The sequence below is a fragment of the Nyctibius grandis genome, chromosome 20, assembly GCF_013368605.1.
Source record: "Nyctibius grandis isolate bNycGra1 chromosome 20, bNycGra1.pri, whole genome shotgun sequence".
Lineage (NCBI taxonomy): Eukaryota > Metazoa > Chordata > Aves > Nyctibiiformes > Nyctibiidae > Nyctibius > Nyctibius grandis.
Window position 1 is genome coordinate 9579370 of NC_090677.1, and position 18220 is coordinate 9597589.

Sequence of the window (18220 nt, forward strand, 5' to 3'; positions counted from 1 at the left end):
CGAGAACCATCGAACCAGACTCATGTGTACCTACGCGTAGGGGCGGGGACTCGTCGTTGTGCCAGGCTAGTGCCTGTGCCTGCATCGTCACACGGTCACGTCACACAGGTGCCCAGCTGGCACGTACCAGGCACAGGGCACCACAGGTCTGGTGTGGCAGCAGTCTGCGGGGCTGCAACGGGACCAGCGCCCGGGGATCACGTCCCATCCCAGTAGGGCATCGCACCCCGTCCCAGCAGCCCACCGCATCCCCACAGCCGGCTCCCCGGGAGCAGGAGGGCAGGAGACCCCGGTGCCCCGCACAGGCAGGCCTGCGGGAAGGGCCTGTGGTGGGCACGGCGAGGGCATGCGAGGGGAGGAGAGCGAAGCCAGCGGCAGCTGGCAGGGAGGGGAGAGGGATCCGGCCCGGGAGGAGCTGACAGCACTATTCCCCCTGGACCCAATCATGTTTAATTTTTCTATCAATTTTCATTAGCCTTTTCCCATTCCTCTGGTTCGTCCACAGTTCTGGTGCCAGGATTTGTTAAAAATAGACCATTACTGTCTCGGGGAGCTCCTTGGCCAATTATTTTAATACTCCTGGGTACCAGTTATCCAGTTCTGCCACTTCTAAAAAGCCTTACTTAAACTGTCACTTTTTAACCTTTTTCTTGGTTCCTGTAGAAGTAGGAAACACCCCACTGTCTCTGTGAGTTTGCATTCTCTGCTCCTTCGCAAAAGGCAAACAGAAATAACCACTGAAAACGCCTTTCTCTTCCGCATCACCCTGGGCAGCGTTTCTCTCTCTGCCTATAGTTAGGTCCAGTCCTATGACAGGCTTTTATTTGTGTCTAAAACGTAATTCTCCTTCTGCACCTGGTACCTGACCCAAGACTATTAACCATTTTAATTAGAATACTTCCACCGACCTCAGAAGACAGATATTCAGGCACAAAAAAAAGACCCTCAGCATGCAGAGGTTTTTCCTGGGCAGCACGGCTGAGAACTGGAACCGCGGGCGGCAGAAATGCGGCTCACGGAGGGGCAGCGAGAAGGGGGCTCCAGGGCACCCGCCGCCCCTCGCCCCGAGGGACAGCCTGCGCCCCAAAGGCACCCACCTTCTCCAGCACCTCCCCAGCTCCTCCAGCACCCCAAAGGCACCCCGGCTCCTCCGGCACCCCACCAGCTTCCCGGCTCCTCCGGCACCCCAAAAGCACCCCAGTACCTCGGGCACCCCAAAGGCACCCCAGCTCCTCGGGCACCCGCCAGCCCCCCAGCTCCCAGCCAGTTGCTCTGGGCCCGCAGTTTTACACCAGTCACCGCCTAAGCAAGTACATCATTATTCCCTGTGTTAATTGGCCGTTTATCCATCCTCTGTTGCTTCGCATTAATAAACCACGTTGTTGGGCTACTCGGGGTAGCACCGACACAAGCGTTTACTGGTTGTTAAGCACCGAGCCCTGGCTAACACATAAAGCCTACACGTAACACGAGGCCATTTCTTTTAATAAACCACAGCTCAGGACTTGCAAAGACACCAGATTACCGAGGGACAGCACCGCTGACACGGGCAGACGCCATACGGTGATTATTTTCATGACTTCACCTCATCTCTGAGTTATAGTTTTGAACTGATTCTGAATCTATCAGAGATCATTTTAACTAATCGGGGAGGGGCTGACAGAACAGTGTTGGATCTTTTTGTCTTCTTCCAAAAGGCAGCTACAGAACCACAGAATCACAGAATCAATGAGGTTGGAAGAGCCCTCTGGGATCATCGAGTCCAGCCATTGCCCTGACACCACCATGGCAACTAGACCAGGGCACTAAGTGCCATGGCCAGGCTTTTCTTAAACCCCTCCAGAGATGGTGACTCCACCACCTCCCTGGGCAGCCCCTTCCAATGGCTAATGACCCTTGCTGAGAAGAAATGCTTCCCAATGTCCAACCTGAACCTCCCCTGGCCAAGCTTGAGGCTGTGTCCTCTTGGCCTATCGCTGGTTGCCTGGGAGAAGAGGCCGATTCCCACTGTGCTACAGCCTCCCTTCAGGTAGTTGTAGACTGCAACAAGGTCACCTCTGATCAAACATCTTGTAGGACGGAAAGAGTAAAATAAGCAAACAAAGGGGGTTTCCCTTCAGCTGGACAAGACCAAAAACATTTCACGTGGATTTTTGGAAAAAGACAGAGAAATCCTTGGCCACTTCCAAAACTTCCAGCCCAGAGGAATTCTTCCGAGAGGCCTTTTCCCTCCTTTTCTACATCTTAGCGTGTAAAGAAGATGCCATCAGATCTGCAGCGTGAGACCCAGTCAGTTTGCAGGTTTTATAGCTCTCTCTCTGTGCCAGATAATTTAATGGGTCTCTTGGTCCTGATGTCCTTAACTCAGCAATGTGTCTGAGCAGCTCAGATAAGAGACGTACTTAAGGCTTTGGCAAAGAAGTTTAGATTTTAATTGCTGCTTCAAACACTGACCAACCGTGCTGCCGCTGCAGGGTTTGTGTTGAACTCATGAAACGAACGCTGAGACGGACACCGACCCCCCCGGGGCTCGAGCCGGGAGGACGCGGTCCCTGCAGTGCTGTGCACAGTCCACGACTGGGCCAGTGACTTTAACCTGGAGTTCGGGCACGTTTTAAACTTACTGATTTTCCACTGAATACGTGTAGGTATAATTCTCTCTTATCTTAATTAATACCAGGAAAATTACGCATTTCCCTTCTCACAAGAGGAGAAAGAGCAGCATTATGTGGGAAAGTGCTCGCAGAAACAAGAAACCTCAAACTTTTACCTCAGGTAAATCAGCGTGACTTCACTGAAGCTAATTGAGTTACCCTGAAATTACGCACAGAAATCAAAGGAGGCACTTTGCTCTCCCCAGAACGTCCTCTGTAAAAAGGCATCCCTTTCCCCATTCCCAGGCACGCCTTTCCCTGTGACGTGGTGCACGTCGCACCCCGCTCACCAGCCCCAGCGGGTTTGTCACAAAGGAGCCAGGGGAGGATGCACGGGAGAGCCCATCACCCATCGCCCAGCCCGAGCAGGCTGGATGTGTCCCCAGGTGCCACCAGCACGGGGAGCAGCACCCGGCCACGACTCCCCCCTACCCCCGTCTCCCCCACCCCGCTCAGGCTGCTCGGATGCCCAGAGCTGGTGTACCTGCAGTTAATTTCATGGTGACACAGCATCCATGCACCAACACGAGCTGACACCTAGAAGTATTTAGGTGCCGTCCTACCACAATGTGATTGTATCCTATTAGCGTACAAACCTCTTCAGGGGAACGAATGCCAGGTCAGAGTGACAGCCTCAACCAGCCGCACGTCCCAAAGGCAGCAGCAGGGAGTGGGCAAAGAGAAAACAAGACCCTGCACCACGTGAGGACGGGACAAGGGAATACATCGGGGCAGCCGCTCGCTGCCGGCACGTGGAGACGCAGAGCGAGCGTCCCGGGAGAGCTGCCAGGCTGGCACCGACACGGGGGGGCCGAGCTCGTGCTTCCTCCAAGGAAATGGGCTCAGATCTTGCAGCTTTGGGAAGGGCTGGAAGAAGCTGCTTGAGCTTCGTGGGGAGAAGCAGCACCTGGGAGGCTTAAGGCATTACAACACCGTGGTGGAAGGCGTCAGCCCCCGGAAAACAAGGCTGCCAAGGAGGCAGCCGGGGCCAGCGCCAGCCACGGGCCAGCGGTGCCAGGCGGCGGGGAGGGGACGGCCCCCGCTGCCCTGGCCTGCACCACGGGGACAAGGCATGCCGAAACGTCTCCTCTGCCGACCCACGTCCTACGCCTACGTCCTGGGTCGGAGGGCAGGCACGAGCGAGCCACCGCGCTGGGACGCAGGGCTCGAGGCTCTGACCTGGCTGGCATCCACATCTTGACATCAGCAGGTCAGCCTGTCACTAATTGAATTACACCTGCATTACTTCATAAACAAAGAATACTCTCCACGTTATAACGATGTAATCCTTTAATTGGTTTATGAGCGCAGAGTCCCCCGGGGAGTGTCACAAATCCATCAGGATGCCCTGAGCACTGCGTTCCTGAGCTGGGGAGATAAGGAGTGCCACACATTGGCATTGGGCTCTGGGCTGAGGGAGGGATGGGCTCTCGGCAAGGGAGGCGAGCCAGCGCCTCGCTCCACACCGCACTGCCCGGCACCAGCACCGGCACAGCTCCCAGGGGCTGCAGAGCCGCCGCGGTGCCCAGAGCCGTGCCAGAGCAGGCACACGGGCCCCTTCCAGGCGAAACGCAAGGGAAGGCGGGCGCTGCAGGCTCCTGGGTGCACGCCAGCCCCTGCCCGCACCCCGGCCAGCACACCTGACCGACGCGAGCCCTGCCTCAGTCCCCAAACACACGTGGTGGGGACATGGGGAACTCGTCACCCACCACCTCACCCCAGAAATCCTCTTCTGTTGCCCCACACAACTCACGAACGCAGCTGTACACCAGGGCTGTGTCCGTGAAACTCAGCAGGCTTCGGAAAGGCAGCGGAGCCTTGGCAGAGGGAGACCACACTCGGCAGGGCTCAGACACCCTGCTCCGTGATGCCCACCAGCTGCCCTCCCTCTGCGCTGCCCTGCGCCATGCTGCACGGGGTGCTGTGCCGTCCTGTGCCGTGCCATGGTGCCCTGCGCCGTACCGTGCTGTGCCATACTGCCCTGTGCCATGCCGTGCTGCCCTGAGCCATGCCGTGCTGCCCTGAGCCATGCCGTGCTGCACGGGGTGCTGCCCGCTCACACGAGGACGTGTGTGCTGCTCCACAGAGACGCTTGGTTTGGATTTTCTGTGTCCAGCATTGCAGGAGAAACCCACTGCACCCTCGGAGCATGAGTGATTCTCCTGACCCACATGGTAACTGCAATGCTGTTGCCCTTCACTCTCCTCTTTTATCCTTCACCTCCCTTCGCATTCTCCACATAAATCATGGAAGCATCACTGACCATTAGGGAACCACTTGGGGATCTGGTTTCACGTGTGGCCTCAGCTCCAGCCGGCCAGGAGCAAGCCCAGCCTCTCCACAACACTCCGAGCCCCGCATCCTGCTGGGCACAATTTTGCTCCTCATCGTTGCCATTTATTCATTATTTTTATTTTCTAGATGCAATTTAAATACAGTCACATGGTCTGTCCGTAAGCTTCTTTAACAGTTCTTAGAAGAAATCAAGCTTATTCAGCTCAGCTCTTTGTACCCTTCAGCGAAATCGCGGCAGACAATAACCCAGCCCAAGCGTGAGCAGCTCGGGGCTGCGATGCTCGAGCAGCCACCGGGGAGCACGTGGCTGCGCAGCGCAAGCACCCAAAGGGCATTTACCTGAGCAGTGCATCGTTTACTCATTTTTATATACTGCGCAATGCTACACACAGAGCTAATTTAAAAACTATTTCCATAATTTGTTCTCTTAGAAATTAATACAATCTTCATTTGGAACTGGCAGGCAGCTGTAACCGTCCATCCCAACCTACCGTGTCTTTTTGCACGGCGTTTATGTTTTCTCTCGATGCACCGGGAAGGACATGGGCATTACTTCAGCCCACAGAAGGTGTGTGTTTGCAGAACGTTTCTTAAATCAAACAAGTCAGAAGCAGGGTGCCTGACGCGGGGCAGTAATGAACACAACAGAAGCGGGAGCCCTGGGGAAGTCACCTCCCGCTGTGCCCACCACAGCACAGAGTCCATAGGTCGGGCTGGGGAGCCCGGGCAGCACCCCGGTGTGCCCCGCTCCATACAGCCGGGCAGAGGGGCTCTGCGTGGGGCGGCGGGGGGGACACGCGCGGTGCCATGACACGCTGCTGTCCCCAGCACGACGCGTCTCCGTCCCCGGGAGATACCCTGCCAGGGCAGCGGCACCCCAGGCCCCTCTGGCACCCGCAGCAGCAGGGCGAGTGCAGCCGGGCGCTGGGCAGAGCCCGGTGGGTGCCACCACAGGCAGCCCCCCCGCCCCACAGCCCACCCGCGTGTCACCGCTCGGGTACGTGCCAGCGCATCGCAGCACCCTGCTCGGCCGAGTGACACCCCGTCGGGCCGGGGACCACGTCACGGCTCCGTGGTGCCCAGCACTGATGGCCAACCCTCGCTGGAGGCTCCCGTACGTCACACACAGGAACGCCAACCTCCCCAGCCCGGCAGCCTCTGCAGAGACGTGTCCTACTGCAAACCTCCCGCCCCGCACACAGAACCGCTGGCACTGTGATTTTTTATGGCTTCTATTAAATTTTTAGAAGCCAGTGTTTCACAGCACGCACAGCTCTGCTGTTTCCAGGAGCTTCTCCACGCCCAGGGGTCTCAGCGCACGCCTGGTGCCCCCCGCCCCAGCAGGGACTCAGCTACATAGGCTGAAACATCTCCTGTCTGGAACAGGAGCAAACCCCCCCACCTGGACAGCCAAAGGGATGCTGTAGGGCACTGACCGCCCCATGGGTATTTCCAACACGCACCAGACCCTGCCGGGAGAGCTCCTCGCTGCTTGCCAACACGGGCACACAGGGAGGGGAGCTGTAAGGGGGGCATCGGCAGTACCCGCCTGCAGGGAGAGGGGGGCTCCAGGCAGGGCAACAGGGAGCACCTGGAAAGGAGACTGCACCCTCCAAACTGCTCACCAAGTGCAACCCTTGCCCCGTGCCTGGGGACAAGGACACGTCTGCTCGGCACAGCCCAACCCACCACTGCTAAGGCCAGGGCACCAAGCGACGCACAGCCCAAGGAGGGCTCCCTGTGCGGGGCGCTCTGCTTGCAGCCACAGCGGGCTGGTGCCCCCCACGTGCATCCCACAGCCCCAGTGCCCAGCACTGCACCCCACAGCCCTTCCCAGCCCACAAGGAAACCTCTCTAGGATCCAAAGCCATGACCCACAGCCGTGCCGGAGGCCCCTGCGCAGCGCCTGCCGGGACACCCAGCCCCTGTGTGCTGGCAAACGCCGCTGGAGCCTGCACTGGGGCTTGTGCTGTTCTCATCTCCCTACACCGCAGTGGTGGCAGACGCTCAGCTGTCTGTGTCAGCTTGCCTGGCATTGGTCACAGCACCCAGGGCCCCGCCGCCCCCCGGCCAGGTGCAGACCCCTGCAGACCCCTCTCCCACGGCCAGGGCTCGGCTGGCAGGAGAGAGGCGGTCACCACCCTGGAGGTGCAGTTCGGAGCCTGGTCCGACCCACGAGAGCAGCAGCCGGGCTCCGGCGGGGGTGAGATGCGACGCTGACGTGTCGGGAGGAGCCCCGAGCACAGCAGCTCTGCCCGCAGCACAAACATGAATCACGGCCCCGAATAGAAGGCGCTCTCGTGAAACACCACGCACCCGGCAGAGCCACTGAGTCACGGCTGACAAGGCGACAAATCCCGCTCGCCTTACTCAGACCTGCTCCCACGGAGCCGTACCAGGGGCTCTTCACACGAAGTATTTTAAACGCGCGTTGGTGAAAACAAAAACAACGCAGCTCCCGGAGCACCAGTGCTGCCGGCTGTACGTGCCTCTCGCTGCTGGGGCAGAGACTGCGCTAACGGGTGAACTCTTAACTCCGGCTAAACTTCTCTAGTTTAACCCACAGCTCACCCACACGCAGCAGAACGTCTCTGCGTTACTTCTCCGTGTTGCTAAAGAAACGGACTGGATGATCTCCAGAGGTGCCCCCCAACCCCAACCACCCTGTGGGTCTGTGCAGTCCCACCCCAAACCCTGGGACCGGCGGCACTGTCACCAGCACACTGAAAACAGAGTTTGGGGCTTCCTCTTGATGTGATAGGACAAGAGGACACAGCCTCAAGCTTCGCCAGGGGAGGTTCAGGTTGGACATTAGGAAGCATTTCTTCTCAGCAAGGGTCATTAGCCATTGGAAGGGGCTGCCCAGGGAGGTGGTGGAGTCCCCATCTCTGGAGGGGTTTAAGAAAAGCCTGGACATGGCACTTAGTGCCCTGGTCTAGTTGACATGGTGGTGTCAGGGCAATGGTTGGACTCGATGATCCCAGAGGGCTCTTCCAACCTGATTGATTCTGTGATTCTGTGACTTTTTCTACCATGGTTTTTCTTCCTCATATGTGTTTTCCTCGTACATCTGCTGTATTACAGCCCATGGTCAGTCCTTCTGCCAGAGGACGCACAGAGCTGTCACTGCCCACTGCTATGGGCTCTTGTGTCAAGCTCAGGCCTCCTGCTCCTCTGTCCCCTTGGCCAAGCCCAGAGACTCAGCAGTACAAAGAATTAGAAATAAATACTCAGGGAATATCAGGTATCTGGCAACGGAACAGTGCTGAGGCAATGGAAACCGAAGAGTTTCATCTGGCACCAATCCAAAAGAAGTCCAACACCATCTTGACAGAGAAGCCTGAACAAAAACTTCAAGGGAAAAAAAAAGATATTCCACTTTCAAGTAAATCATGTGTTTTCATGGAAATGTTTTGCTCACAGACAGTTCCTGGTGAGAAACTTCATCTAGAAGAGCAGCCTCCAAAGCAAGGCGTTGGACACGGGGTGTGCAGCACCAGGAACCCCCTTCAAACACTCGCGGTCACGGCTGGCCACACACTACACAATCAGGGAGGCATTCGCCGAGGCTCCCATTAACGCTTGGATTCACCATTTGACAAATCACCTTCTGCATTTTTCAGCCTGCTCGGGGCACAACTTATTTGTAGAGCGATTCATTCCGCGGGAACACGAGAGCTGCCCCCCGGCTCGGGCCGCGACCAGGAGCACCGACGCCAAAGGTCCCCGCCGGCTCCCCAACCTGCTACACCCCGAGCAAAGGAGAAGCTCCTTCTTCTTCAAGATTTGGCATTTTGTTTTAAAAACAATGTCTCAGACTTCAGGGTACCAGAGGGTACATCTGACTAATTAGAAGCAAATGATTCTATTTCATTGCAGAGTCAATGATTATTGTATATATATTTCTAGAAAGAACGGTTCGCTCCTAAACAACAAAACCTCACACTGGTTTGGACTTGGCTTTCCAGGCTTGAGCACGCCTCCAGTATTGCTTCTGTTCAGCCACATTTCTGTCTGCTATCCGTCCACATGGACAACACGCTTTCATTGCCAAAGCGTTTCAGGTAACTACCTCAAGAACGGTTTTTATTTAAAACACACGTGCACACACACACCCCTCTCTCAGCACAAAACTCATCAAATGATGTCAGCAAGCACATTTTAACACCATGATATTGAAAAGTAATTTTACTACCAGCTACAAAAGTCTGAAGACTGCAGAGGATATATTTAGGTGCGTATAAATAGACAACACTCAGTGATGTCTGGTCAAAGGAGCACAAATCTTCCCTAATGCATGGAGCACGCCTGGCCCAAAACGCTTCAACAGCACTTAGACCAGCCTCTTCTGTTTGGCTCAAGTTCTGCAGGCACGTTAATGGCAAAGCCATTAGACTGATCTTCTGGCCCGGCTGCTTGCTCAGAGCGTATTCAAAAGATTGCTCTATAAAACTGAACCTGTTACCGCAGCTGAAAGCGCAGGCGGTATCGATCAGCCACGGAAAGCCATTAGCTCTCCAGCACCTGAAATACCTCCATGGGCCCCGGCGGACGGACGAGCCCTCCGGGCACCTCGGGGTGCTCCACCTTCCCCAGGCACCTCCAGCCCGCAGGCACCCTTGCCCAGCCCGTGCCTCCTGGCTCACCCACCTTCGCGCCTCCTCAGCGCCAGGGGAGAAACCCCACGCTCAGCCACCACGGGACGTCTGTTCAGGGAAGATCTGGCTCCTTCTTGCCATGCTGCTCTGCCACGTTTCTTCTCGGGTTCCCCCTGGATTGCCCCATACACCCAGGCCGGTTCCTGGGTTGGACAGCCACCCCTCACCCTCCTTCCCCTGTCTTACGGCCGCGGCCTGTCACCGTCCACACCTTTGGTGGCAAACGGGAGCTTCTCCAGGCAACAAGAGTTGCACAAACAACTCAAACCAAGCCACTGGGAAGCCACCCTGTGCAGCGCCACACCGCAGCCCCCAGCCCTCCTCCTGGTCACACTCAGGACAGGAGCGCTCAGCCCGCAGCCCTCACCGGGACAGGACAGCCGGGAGTCCACTCCTGCAGCCACACGTGGTTCGGTCAACAGGCAGAATCACAGAATCAATGAGGTTGGAAGAGCCCTCTGGGCTCATCGAGTCCAACCATTGCCCTGACACCACCACGTCAACTAGACCAGGGCACTAAGTGCCATGTCCAGTCTTTTCTTGAACGAACCAGTTCAGCCTTGAACTTGTGCTAGGTGCCTGAAACACCCGTGGTTTACTTCCACTGGCTGCACTGCCACGACAAAACCAGTAATTGCTCTTTCTGAAAGCAGAACGGCGAGCTAATACGCCAGGAGAGGCTTCTGAGGGAGGCTTGTGACTCGCGGCCTAACTGGCAAGCTCTGCTATGCCTTTTGATACAGTCTTACGCACTTACATGCATTTATTATGCATTGAAACAAGTGCATAATCCCTTGAGTGCAGTATATATTTAGAAACGTAGATCAGGAAGGTGTTTGGGCCCTGAGAACGCTCAGGCTCTGGTACGGCTCTGTGCAGAATCGAACCCCGTTCCCAGCTCAGCGGGGAGATCGCCGGCCCTCGCCCTGGAGCCCCCGGCACACCCACCCCCGCCGGGACAGGCCGTGGCAGCACCACGCAGCCCGGGGCTGGCACCACGGTGAGGCACCGACACAGCCCACAGCGCTTGGGGAACGTCTCTGAGCTCCCAGGGAGCCTGGCCAGAGCCCCACACAAGGCACGCGCAGCCGCCAGCCACCCACAGACACGCAGTGGTAGCCAAGAGAGCTCTAAAGACCCAGGATGGATCCACCTCGTCTCACTGGTTTGGTGTCTGGCCGCACTGACTTGAACAGGCCTGGTCACACCAGTGCTCACCCGAGGATGCTCAGAAAGGAGGAACCGACACCACGTGGCTTTGGGAACACGTGAAATGTAAGCGTGGATGGGAAGGATCAGTACCAAGAGAGCACGATGACCACGGTGTAGGAACTGCTGGCCTGTCCAGCTCCATGACAGTCAGCTGGAGGCTGTGAAGGGCTGGGCTTCGCTGGAGGCAGCCAGCTTTCCCATCCCAGTCTGGGGGACTGGTGAGGTCACGTTCATGCCCACAGCTGAGACTAACACATCCTTCTGCTCTAGACACTCAATGCAACAAGAAACAGTCCCTGCCCCAGAGACACGATGGACCAGGTGAGAAGAAGACGAAGGTGCAGGAGAGGAAACCGTGCTGTCCAGTGCCACAGAGGGAAATGAGAGAGGGCAGCGCTCGCGTTAGCTCCCGTGGCAGAGCTCAGCGGGCTGCAGACCCCCTGCCTGCCCGTGCTGGCAAGCAGCAGCACTGGAAGGGGCTTTCATAAGCACTTCTAGCCCAGCTGTGCCCGTGCCTCCCTAGGCGTGACGGCCCCCAAACCGGGCCTGTGCCCGTGCCGCTCCCCCTCCACCGGCCTCTCCTCAGCTCCAGCTGCTCCCGGGAAGGACGTTTGTGTGCTCCCGACATCAACATGGCTGCGAGGTTTCCGCTGGCTCCTCTACAACTGCTCTGCTGTCTCCCCTAACGGGAACCTTCCAGCAGGAAAAAAAAGGTTTATCTTGTCCTACATTTGCTTTCCTGCAGATGAGAAGTGTTCACCACACAGAGGACGGAGGGGAGGGAAGGGAGAGCAGCGCATTCGCACCCTGGTACGCTGGGGACAAGCGGCCGCCCCCCGGGACAGAGGAGCCGGGAGCGGGGTGTGTGCCCCGGCGGGGGCTGCAGGACGGGGCGGCCCTCCGGCGGGCAGCGGCTGGTGAGAGGCGCACGGCGGCAGCCGCGGACCCCCCGCTGCACCCGGAGCGGCTCCGCGCCCCCCCCCAGCCGGAGGAGCGGAGCCGGCCCCGGCCCTGGCGGGACCCCCCGGGGTGGCTCCGCGCACGGCCCCGGGCACGGGCAGCGCCCGCCGCAGCGCCGCGGACGCGCTCCCGCGGCACCGCGCGGGCGGAGACTGCGCGCCCGCGGCTGCGGACGGCCCCGCCGCGCTCCCGCCCGCGGCCCGGCCCGGCGGTGCCGGCGCTGCCCGGGCGGCGGCAGCAGCGCGGCGCGGAGGGGGCGGCGGCCGGCGCGGCGCGGCACGGCACGGCGCGGCACGGCACGGGCGGCCCTGCAGCACCCCCAGCCGCGGGCGGCCGCCGGCGCCGTCCCGCGGGCAGCGGCGGCAGCGCGGCCCGGCCCGGCCCCTCCGCGCTGCCTCCGCGCCGCTCCGCGCACCTCGCGGCCGCCGCCCTCCCGGGAGGGGCGTCCCGCCGCCGCCCCCAGCCCCAACCCCCGGCCCCGTCCCGCCGCCGCCGCTCGCCCCGCCCGGGCCGGCTCGGGACCCCCCCACCGCCGCCCCCCCCTCCGCGCCCCGCGCACAAGCACCGCGGGCTGCAATGCAGCTGCAGCCGGGCTCGGCCGCCCGCCGCGATTACCTGGCGCCTCCCGGGGAAGGACGGCGTCCGGAGCGCTTCCCCTGCAGGTGCGGCCGGGCTCCGGCGGGCTCCGGGCCGTGGCGGCGGGCAGGCTGGCCGCCTCTCCGCCCTGTGCCGCCGCTCACCAGCAGCATCCTAGAGCGGCTCCGCGGCGGCCCGCGGCCGGGGCGGGCAGGGCGGCCGGCGCGGACGGCCCCATGCGGCGCGGCGGCGCGGCTCCGGCGGCGGGCGGCGGCGGGCAGCGCTCGGGCACACACGCGCGGGCGGCGGCGGGCGGGAGGCGGGGGGGCGGCGCGGGGCACGCAGCGGCGCAGCCCGCCGAGCCCGCTGGCATCGCCCCGCCGCGGGCAGCCCGCTCCGCGCCCGCCGGCCGCTGACCTTGCCGTGTGCCTGCGCCAGGTTAATCCTCGCAAAGCGCCGCCGCTCCGCGCCCCGCTGCGTAATCCTGCGCGCCGGGGCGCTGCCGCTGGACGGGCGGAGGGACGGACAGACGGACGGGGCGAGGAGCGCGGCCGCGGTCAGCCCCGCCGGCGCCTCCCGGGGGTGGGGGGGGGGGGGCGGGGGGCGCAGCTACAGCGGAGCGGCCGCGCAGCGCGCAGGGGCGGCCGGCGGCAGGGCCATGCGGCTCCGCGCCGGGCGCGCTCAGGCGGAGCAGCCGCGGCGGCGGGCGCTGCGGCGGGGCAGGGCGGGGAGCTCGGCGCCCGCGGCTCGCCCCTCCGCGGCGGCTGCTGCTCCCATCCTCCGCGCCGCCGGCTGCCGCCCGGCCCCGGCCCCGGGCAGCCGCGCCGCTCGCTGCAGCATGGAGGCAGCCGCCGCCTCCGCCGCGCCGTGCCGCGCCGTGCCGTGCCGCGCCGGGGCGGGCCGCAGGAGCCGGGCACCTCCCCGCCCCGCCGCACGCACGGCTGAGCCGCAGCCGCCCGGCCGCCGCGCAGACGTGCCGCCGGGCCGCCCCCCGCCGCGCCGGGCACGGGGCTGCGCTGCGCCGAGCGGGGACCGGGGAGCAGCACGGGCACCGGCACGGACACGGGCACCGGCACGGACACGGGCACGGCTCCGCCTGCCCCGCCGCGCCGGCGCCGGGCTGCGGTGGGGGGGGGCCGAGCGCGGCCGCGGTCCTCGGGGCGCCGCCGCCCAGCGCTCCGCCGGGAGCCCCGCGGGGCCCGAGTGCCGGGGCGGGCGGGGCGGCGCGGGGTCCGCGGTGGCCCTGCGCGGTGCGCTGGGGCTGTGCCCTGGGCACTGCCCGGCGGTCTCGGCCTCGCAAGTCGGCCCGAGGGTGCGGGAGCGGCGGAGGCTCGGCGCTGACCTGCATGGTGGATCGGCTTCTGCGCACCTCCGGGGGCAGCGCCCCGCGGACCCGTCCTCCGAGCGCCTGGGCTGAGGACACGGGCCCTGACACCTGACTTGTAGGAGGGGATGATCCCGGCAGGAAAAGGAAAGGCTGGGTTGTCTTTGGGGTCAATAAATTCGGGAGCTTTTAGGGATTTAGCGATCGTTACCTGCCTCCGGGGCTCTAACGGGGAGGAGAGTGCGTTTCGTGCTATGAAATACTGACACCTTTCTCTACAGCTCTTTTGTGAGAAAATGTCGGTGATGCTGCAGGACCCGAAGCGGAGCAGCAAGAGGAGCCTTGAAGAGGAGCTCGTGAACCCCATCAGCTGCCAGTGACCCTGCACCCGGAGGGAGGTGTAGGCAGGCGCCCTGCACCCGCTGGGCGATGGGCCCCATCTCCTCGGACACCCTCCCCTTGGGACGGCAGGCAGCTGCCTGCTCTTCTGGGGCTGCCCAGGTCTGCTTGGCTTCTCCAGCCTCGGCACTCACGATGCTGTCTGCAGCCGGACCAGCACGCAGGGCGGTCACTGCCGCGGGGTGCAGGGGGAACTCATCGACTGCTCTGTGCGCTCAGAGGCAACGGAAGCAACGTTGCTGGGACAGACACGCCGGTGTTTCGCTGGGGATGCATGTGGAGGGAGCCCCGTCCCAGAAAAGGAAAGGTGCGGTGACAGTCCTCACACCTCTGCTCACACTGTGCAGAAGATGTTTGTGCCTTGGGATGCAGTGTCTGGTGTTGGTGCGGGTGAGAAAAGAGAATGCAGCAGCGCTCCCAGGCTCCGCTCTGTCCACGCAACCTGAGAAAATTGCTGTCCTTGCAAACTCTGCCTGGAAAGGGAGTTTGGTTTTGTGGCCTCCACAGCAGCGTGTGACCCTGGTCTGGGGAGGAGCGCACGTCCCAGGGCAGCAGCCAACAGCCTCTGAAGCTGGCCGGGGCCTGGCAGCCAGGCTGGGTCTTGTAGGTTAGTGTTTATCTCCACATCCCAGCTGCTGGTTTGAGTTGTTACAGGGCAGAGGCTGAAATGCTGGCGGGAGGGAATGACTCTAAGTGACCCATGTGACTAAGCTGATTTTGCTAGGGTTGGCTCTGTGGTTTCTCTCCCTAACACTCAGTTCTAGCACAGTTGTCCTTTGGAGCTGGAGACAGTCTCGTGCTCGGCCCTGATTCAGCTTTCACAGCGTGCTCTCCTCTGGAGAGAGCAGAGAGACAAGAAGATGCTCTGTGGTAAAACGTCTGTTACCTTGGCTGGTGTCCACCAGATCAGACAGGCTCCCTGGGCTTTGTGTTCCAGCGTGTGCTGCTCTGTCAGTTCTCTGCTGCCCCAGGAGCAGGACAGCCGGCGTGATGGTGATACCAGCTGCGTGGCAGGCATCAGGAAAGGAGGCGGGTGTCTGGGGAGGGCTTTCCTGGCCAAAGGGAAATGAGAAAGCCCAGGGGGAACTCAGTGGAAGCTCGCGCTCAGAGCCTTGCGTGTTCTGGAGGGTACGTGGGTTTGCTACCGTCCAGCACAAACGCGCCACGAGGACTGGTTCGGGACCACTCTGAACTGGTACTGTTAGAGCACAGGCCAGAAGCTCCATGTCCTTGCAGACAGCTACAATAATGTCCTGCACCCTCTGGCCTCGGCGGTCTGAGCAAGGGCTTCTGCAGCTTCTTTGCCACCCTGAAACCTGTGGTGGACATGGGATTGAAGTGGCACCACTGCCTTGTTAACGTACCCAGTGGAAAAACTGCTCCTCCCTGGAGCGTCTGGGAGTGTGGGGAGCTGTGGGTGTGCTGGGCAGGGTCACTCCCTGCGCGGTGAGAGGGACAGCCCGTCTGTCAGGTCACTGGATGTGTCTGCAGTGATGGCTCTGACTTTGTGTACTCACAACATGTCTCTTCCAGCCGCCTCCCACTCCCTCGGCCTTGTCGTCAGGCTGCCTCATGGGTGCTGTCCCACAGAGGCAACAGGGCAGATGATGGGGTCTTCGTTGGAAAGCAGGGCACCCCGAAGGCATTGGGATGCTTTTGGCTGTGATCTGCTTGCAGAACCAAGCCACTCCAGCTGCTGGAGATCATGTATGTCCCTTCCTGGGAACACAGCGTCAGTGACCAGCATCTACTCTGGATCTGGAGGACCTGTGGTTATATGGTGCCTTGCCTTCAGCCCAGCTTCTCCGTGGGTGATGCTGCTGGGCAGTCCGGCTCTGCCCGCTGCCTCTGGCCTGGAGGCTCTTTGTGCTGGTGTAACCGGGCACTTGCCCACCACCAAGTGTAGCTCCATGGCTAGTTAGAGCGAAACCCCAGCAGCTTTTGAACGGGAGCGGTCAGCAACGGGTTTTAATCCGTGTCTAAGCAAATAAGCAAATCCAGGACCCAGACCTAAGTGACAACGTGGAACTGTTGTGCTGTTGCAGGTCTTACCCTGAAACCGTTCCCCTCCCTCTGGTTCACCCCTCCACTGTGGGCTCTCCCTGGGGTGCTCCTGGCTGCCGGGGTGACACCGCGGGGGTGTCTGTGCCTGCACACTCCCTTTGATGCCTGGGGTGGGAAAGACCTCAGTGCCTTAGGAAGGGGCAGGTCTGTGTCCCAGGGAGCCCCTGTGTGCCTGGCAGCGTACCCCCAGGTGCCTGGCAGCGTACCCCATAGGTGCTGTTGGCCTGCATGGCCCCCGGGGCTGGGGGTGCTCAGTATTACCCAGCTGAGGTCCCACGTAGTCCTGGTCAGGACTCGCCCTCCCTCGGGGACTCCCCTCTCCCACCGGGGCCCAGCCACCATGTACCTCACCCATTACCCTTCCTAGCAAGACTTACTGTGAGTTTTGTCTTGCTCCAGCCTCCAAGCACGGTATTAATGACTTTTTCGTGGTAGAGCCAGTAACTCCTGAACCTGGAACCTTTCCCCCCTCATAGATAACATTTTTAAATGATTTCATCGTTTCTTTTTTTGGCTGAAATAAGGAGAGCTTCCTGAGGAAAGTGCTTTGTACAAGTAGTACATAGGGCTACTTTTGTGCACTCTTTCTAACCCTTAATCACCTCACAACGCAGGGACCGAGGCCCTGGGCACGGTGCCACCCCACTGCAGCCGGCCGTGGGGTGCTGTGCCCACCGAGCTGGCTCCCCGCACCGTCCAGGCCCGCGCGTGTGCCCCCGCGGTGCTCACAGGGGCTGCTCGTCCCTCACAGCCTCAGGTGATGCTGTTCGGAGGGCGTCCGCGGAGGCGCAGGGCTCCCCCCCGCTGTGTGCGGTGGATCCGCGGGGCGCAGGGCTCCCCCCCGCAGCCCCGCGGCAGGCGCCCGGCGCGGCTCCCCCGCAGCAGCAGGAGCGGGGCCCGGCGCTGCCCCCCCGCTCGTTCCCCGGGGTTTTCCCTCTCCCGGTTCCTCGGTCCGTAGGACGGGGGAGCTCTTGCACCGCACAAAGCGCGGCGGGGCCGCTCCTCGGGCGCGTTACGTCTCCCCGCACCCGGCTGCAGCCCGCAGGCGGGGGGAGCCCCCGGCGCCGGGGAGGCTGCGGACAGCGGCGGCGCGTCCCGGAGCCCTGGAGCACCGGCACTTGGCTTTCAAAAAAGCGGTTTATATCGTTCAGCACTTTTTAATCGGTAGGTGTAAGCTGGAGGACTGACAAATGAATGCCGGAGGTCCAGTAGCGATCTAGCACACTAGATCACACTAGATCACTCGGTGTTGCGTGGCAGGAGCACATTTTTGGCTGGGAAAGACCTTGAGGCACAGCTGAGAAGCGTTTGCTGTGCTTCCTAAGAGCCTTTTCCCCCTCGGCCCCAAACCTCTTATTTTTTATTTTTCATCCCAGCTGACCGCGAGCTCACCATGGCCCCAGGAGAGGACTCGGTGCTGCAGTGCAGTGCTGCTGTCTGGAGCTGGTTTGGCTCTGAATTCCTTCCTCAGAGGGAGATAAACCCCACCGGATCCAAGAGCAGCGATCGCCCATCGCCAAATGAGGATGTCGGATCACCCATCGCTGAGTGCCTGTCACAGAATCACAGCATCAATCAGGTTGGAAGAGCCCTCTGGGATCATCGAGTCCAACCATTGCCCTGACACCACCCGTCTCCTCCTCCCTCCTTTGGGAGTGTTTGGGTTTGCCCTTGATGTTTTAATAACGTGCTCCCTTAACACTTGCACTCTCTTTGTGTTGGGTTTTTGGGTTTTGGTCTTTTAAAATTCTTTCTTACTCACGTTTCTTTCTTATGCAATTTATTCCTTCTTTGTTGAGGTGGCTTCTCAGTAGAAAATAGCAAAATCAACATCTCCAGCCTGCTCCAATTCCTGTAGCTTGCTTGCTGCTCTGTAAGAGCCATGTGGAGAGCTCGTTTCCATAACAGACCGAAAAATTGTTTGCTTTTCTACCAGTTGCTGATTTAAGTGTTTCCCTTAAGCCAAATCTTGCGTGGAAAAGAGTATCCAATGATTCAAGCCGTTTGCGCTGCCTTCCTTCTTCTGCATGTCCCATATCCAAGCAACAAGCTGAGGGCCCGTGTTCAGCTGGCTGGGA

General features: G+C 60.7%; 1 protein-coding gene and 1 long non-coding RNA gene across 3 annotated transcripts in view; both read right to left on the bottom strand.

The window, feature by feature from the left end:
• The window catches only part of LRFN5 (leucine rich repeat and fibronectin type III domain containing 5), a 28977-nt gene extending 16503 nt beyond the window's left edge, over nt 1-12474 (bottom strand). The window contains exon 1 of the mRNA XM_068416676.1: nt 12395-12474. The gene's annotated coding sequence lies outside the window, so the exon portion shown is untranslated. The remainder of the gene's footprint in view (nt 1-12394) is intronic.
• Nucleotides 12475-17296: 4822 nt separating this feature from the next.
• The window catches only part of LOC137672467 (uncharacterized), a 38343-nt gene continuing 37419 nt past the window's right edge, over nt 17297-18220 (bottom strand). The window contains exons 5-6 of one of the 2 annotated variants that reach the window (XR_011049581.1): nt 17905-18214; nt 17297-17694 (exon numbers count right to left, since the gene is read on the bottom strand). This is a non-coding gene — a long non-coding RNA (uncharacterized lncRNA). Of the gene's footprint in view, nt 18215-18220 lie in introns of both variants that reach the window. The other variant, XR_011049580.1, reaches the window with a different exon arrangement.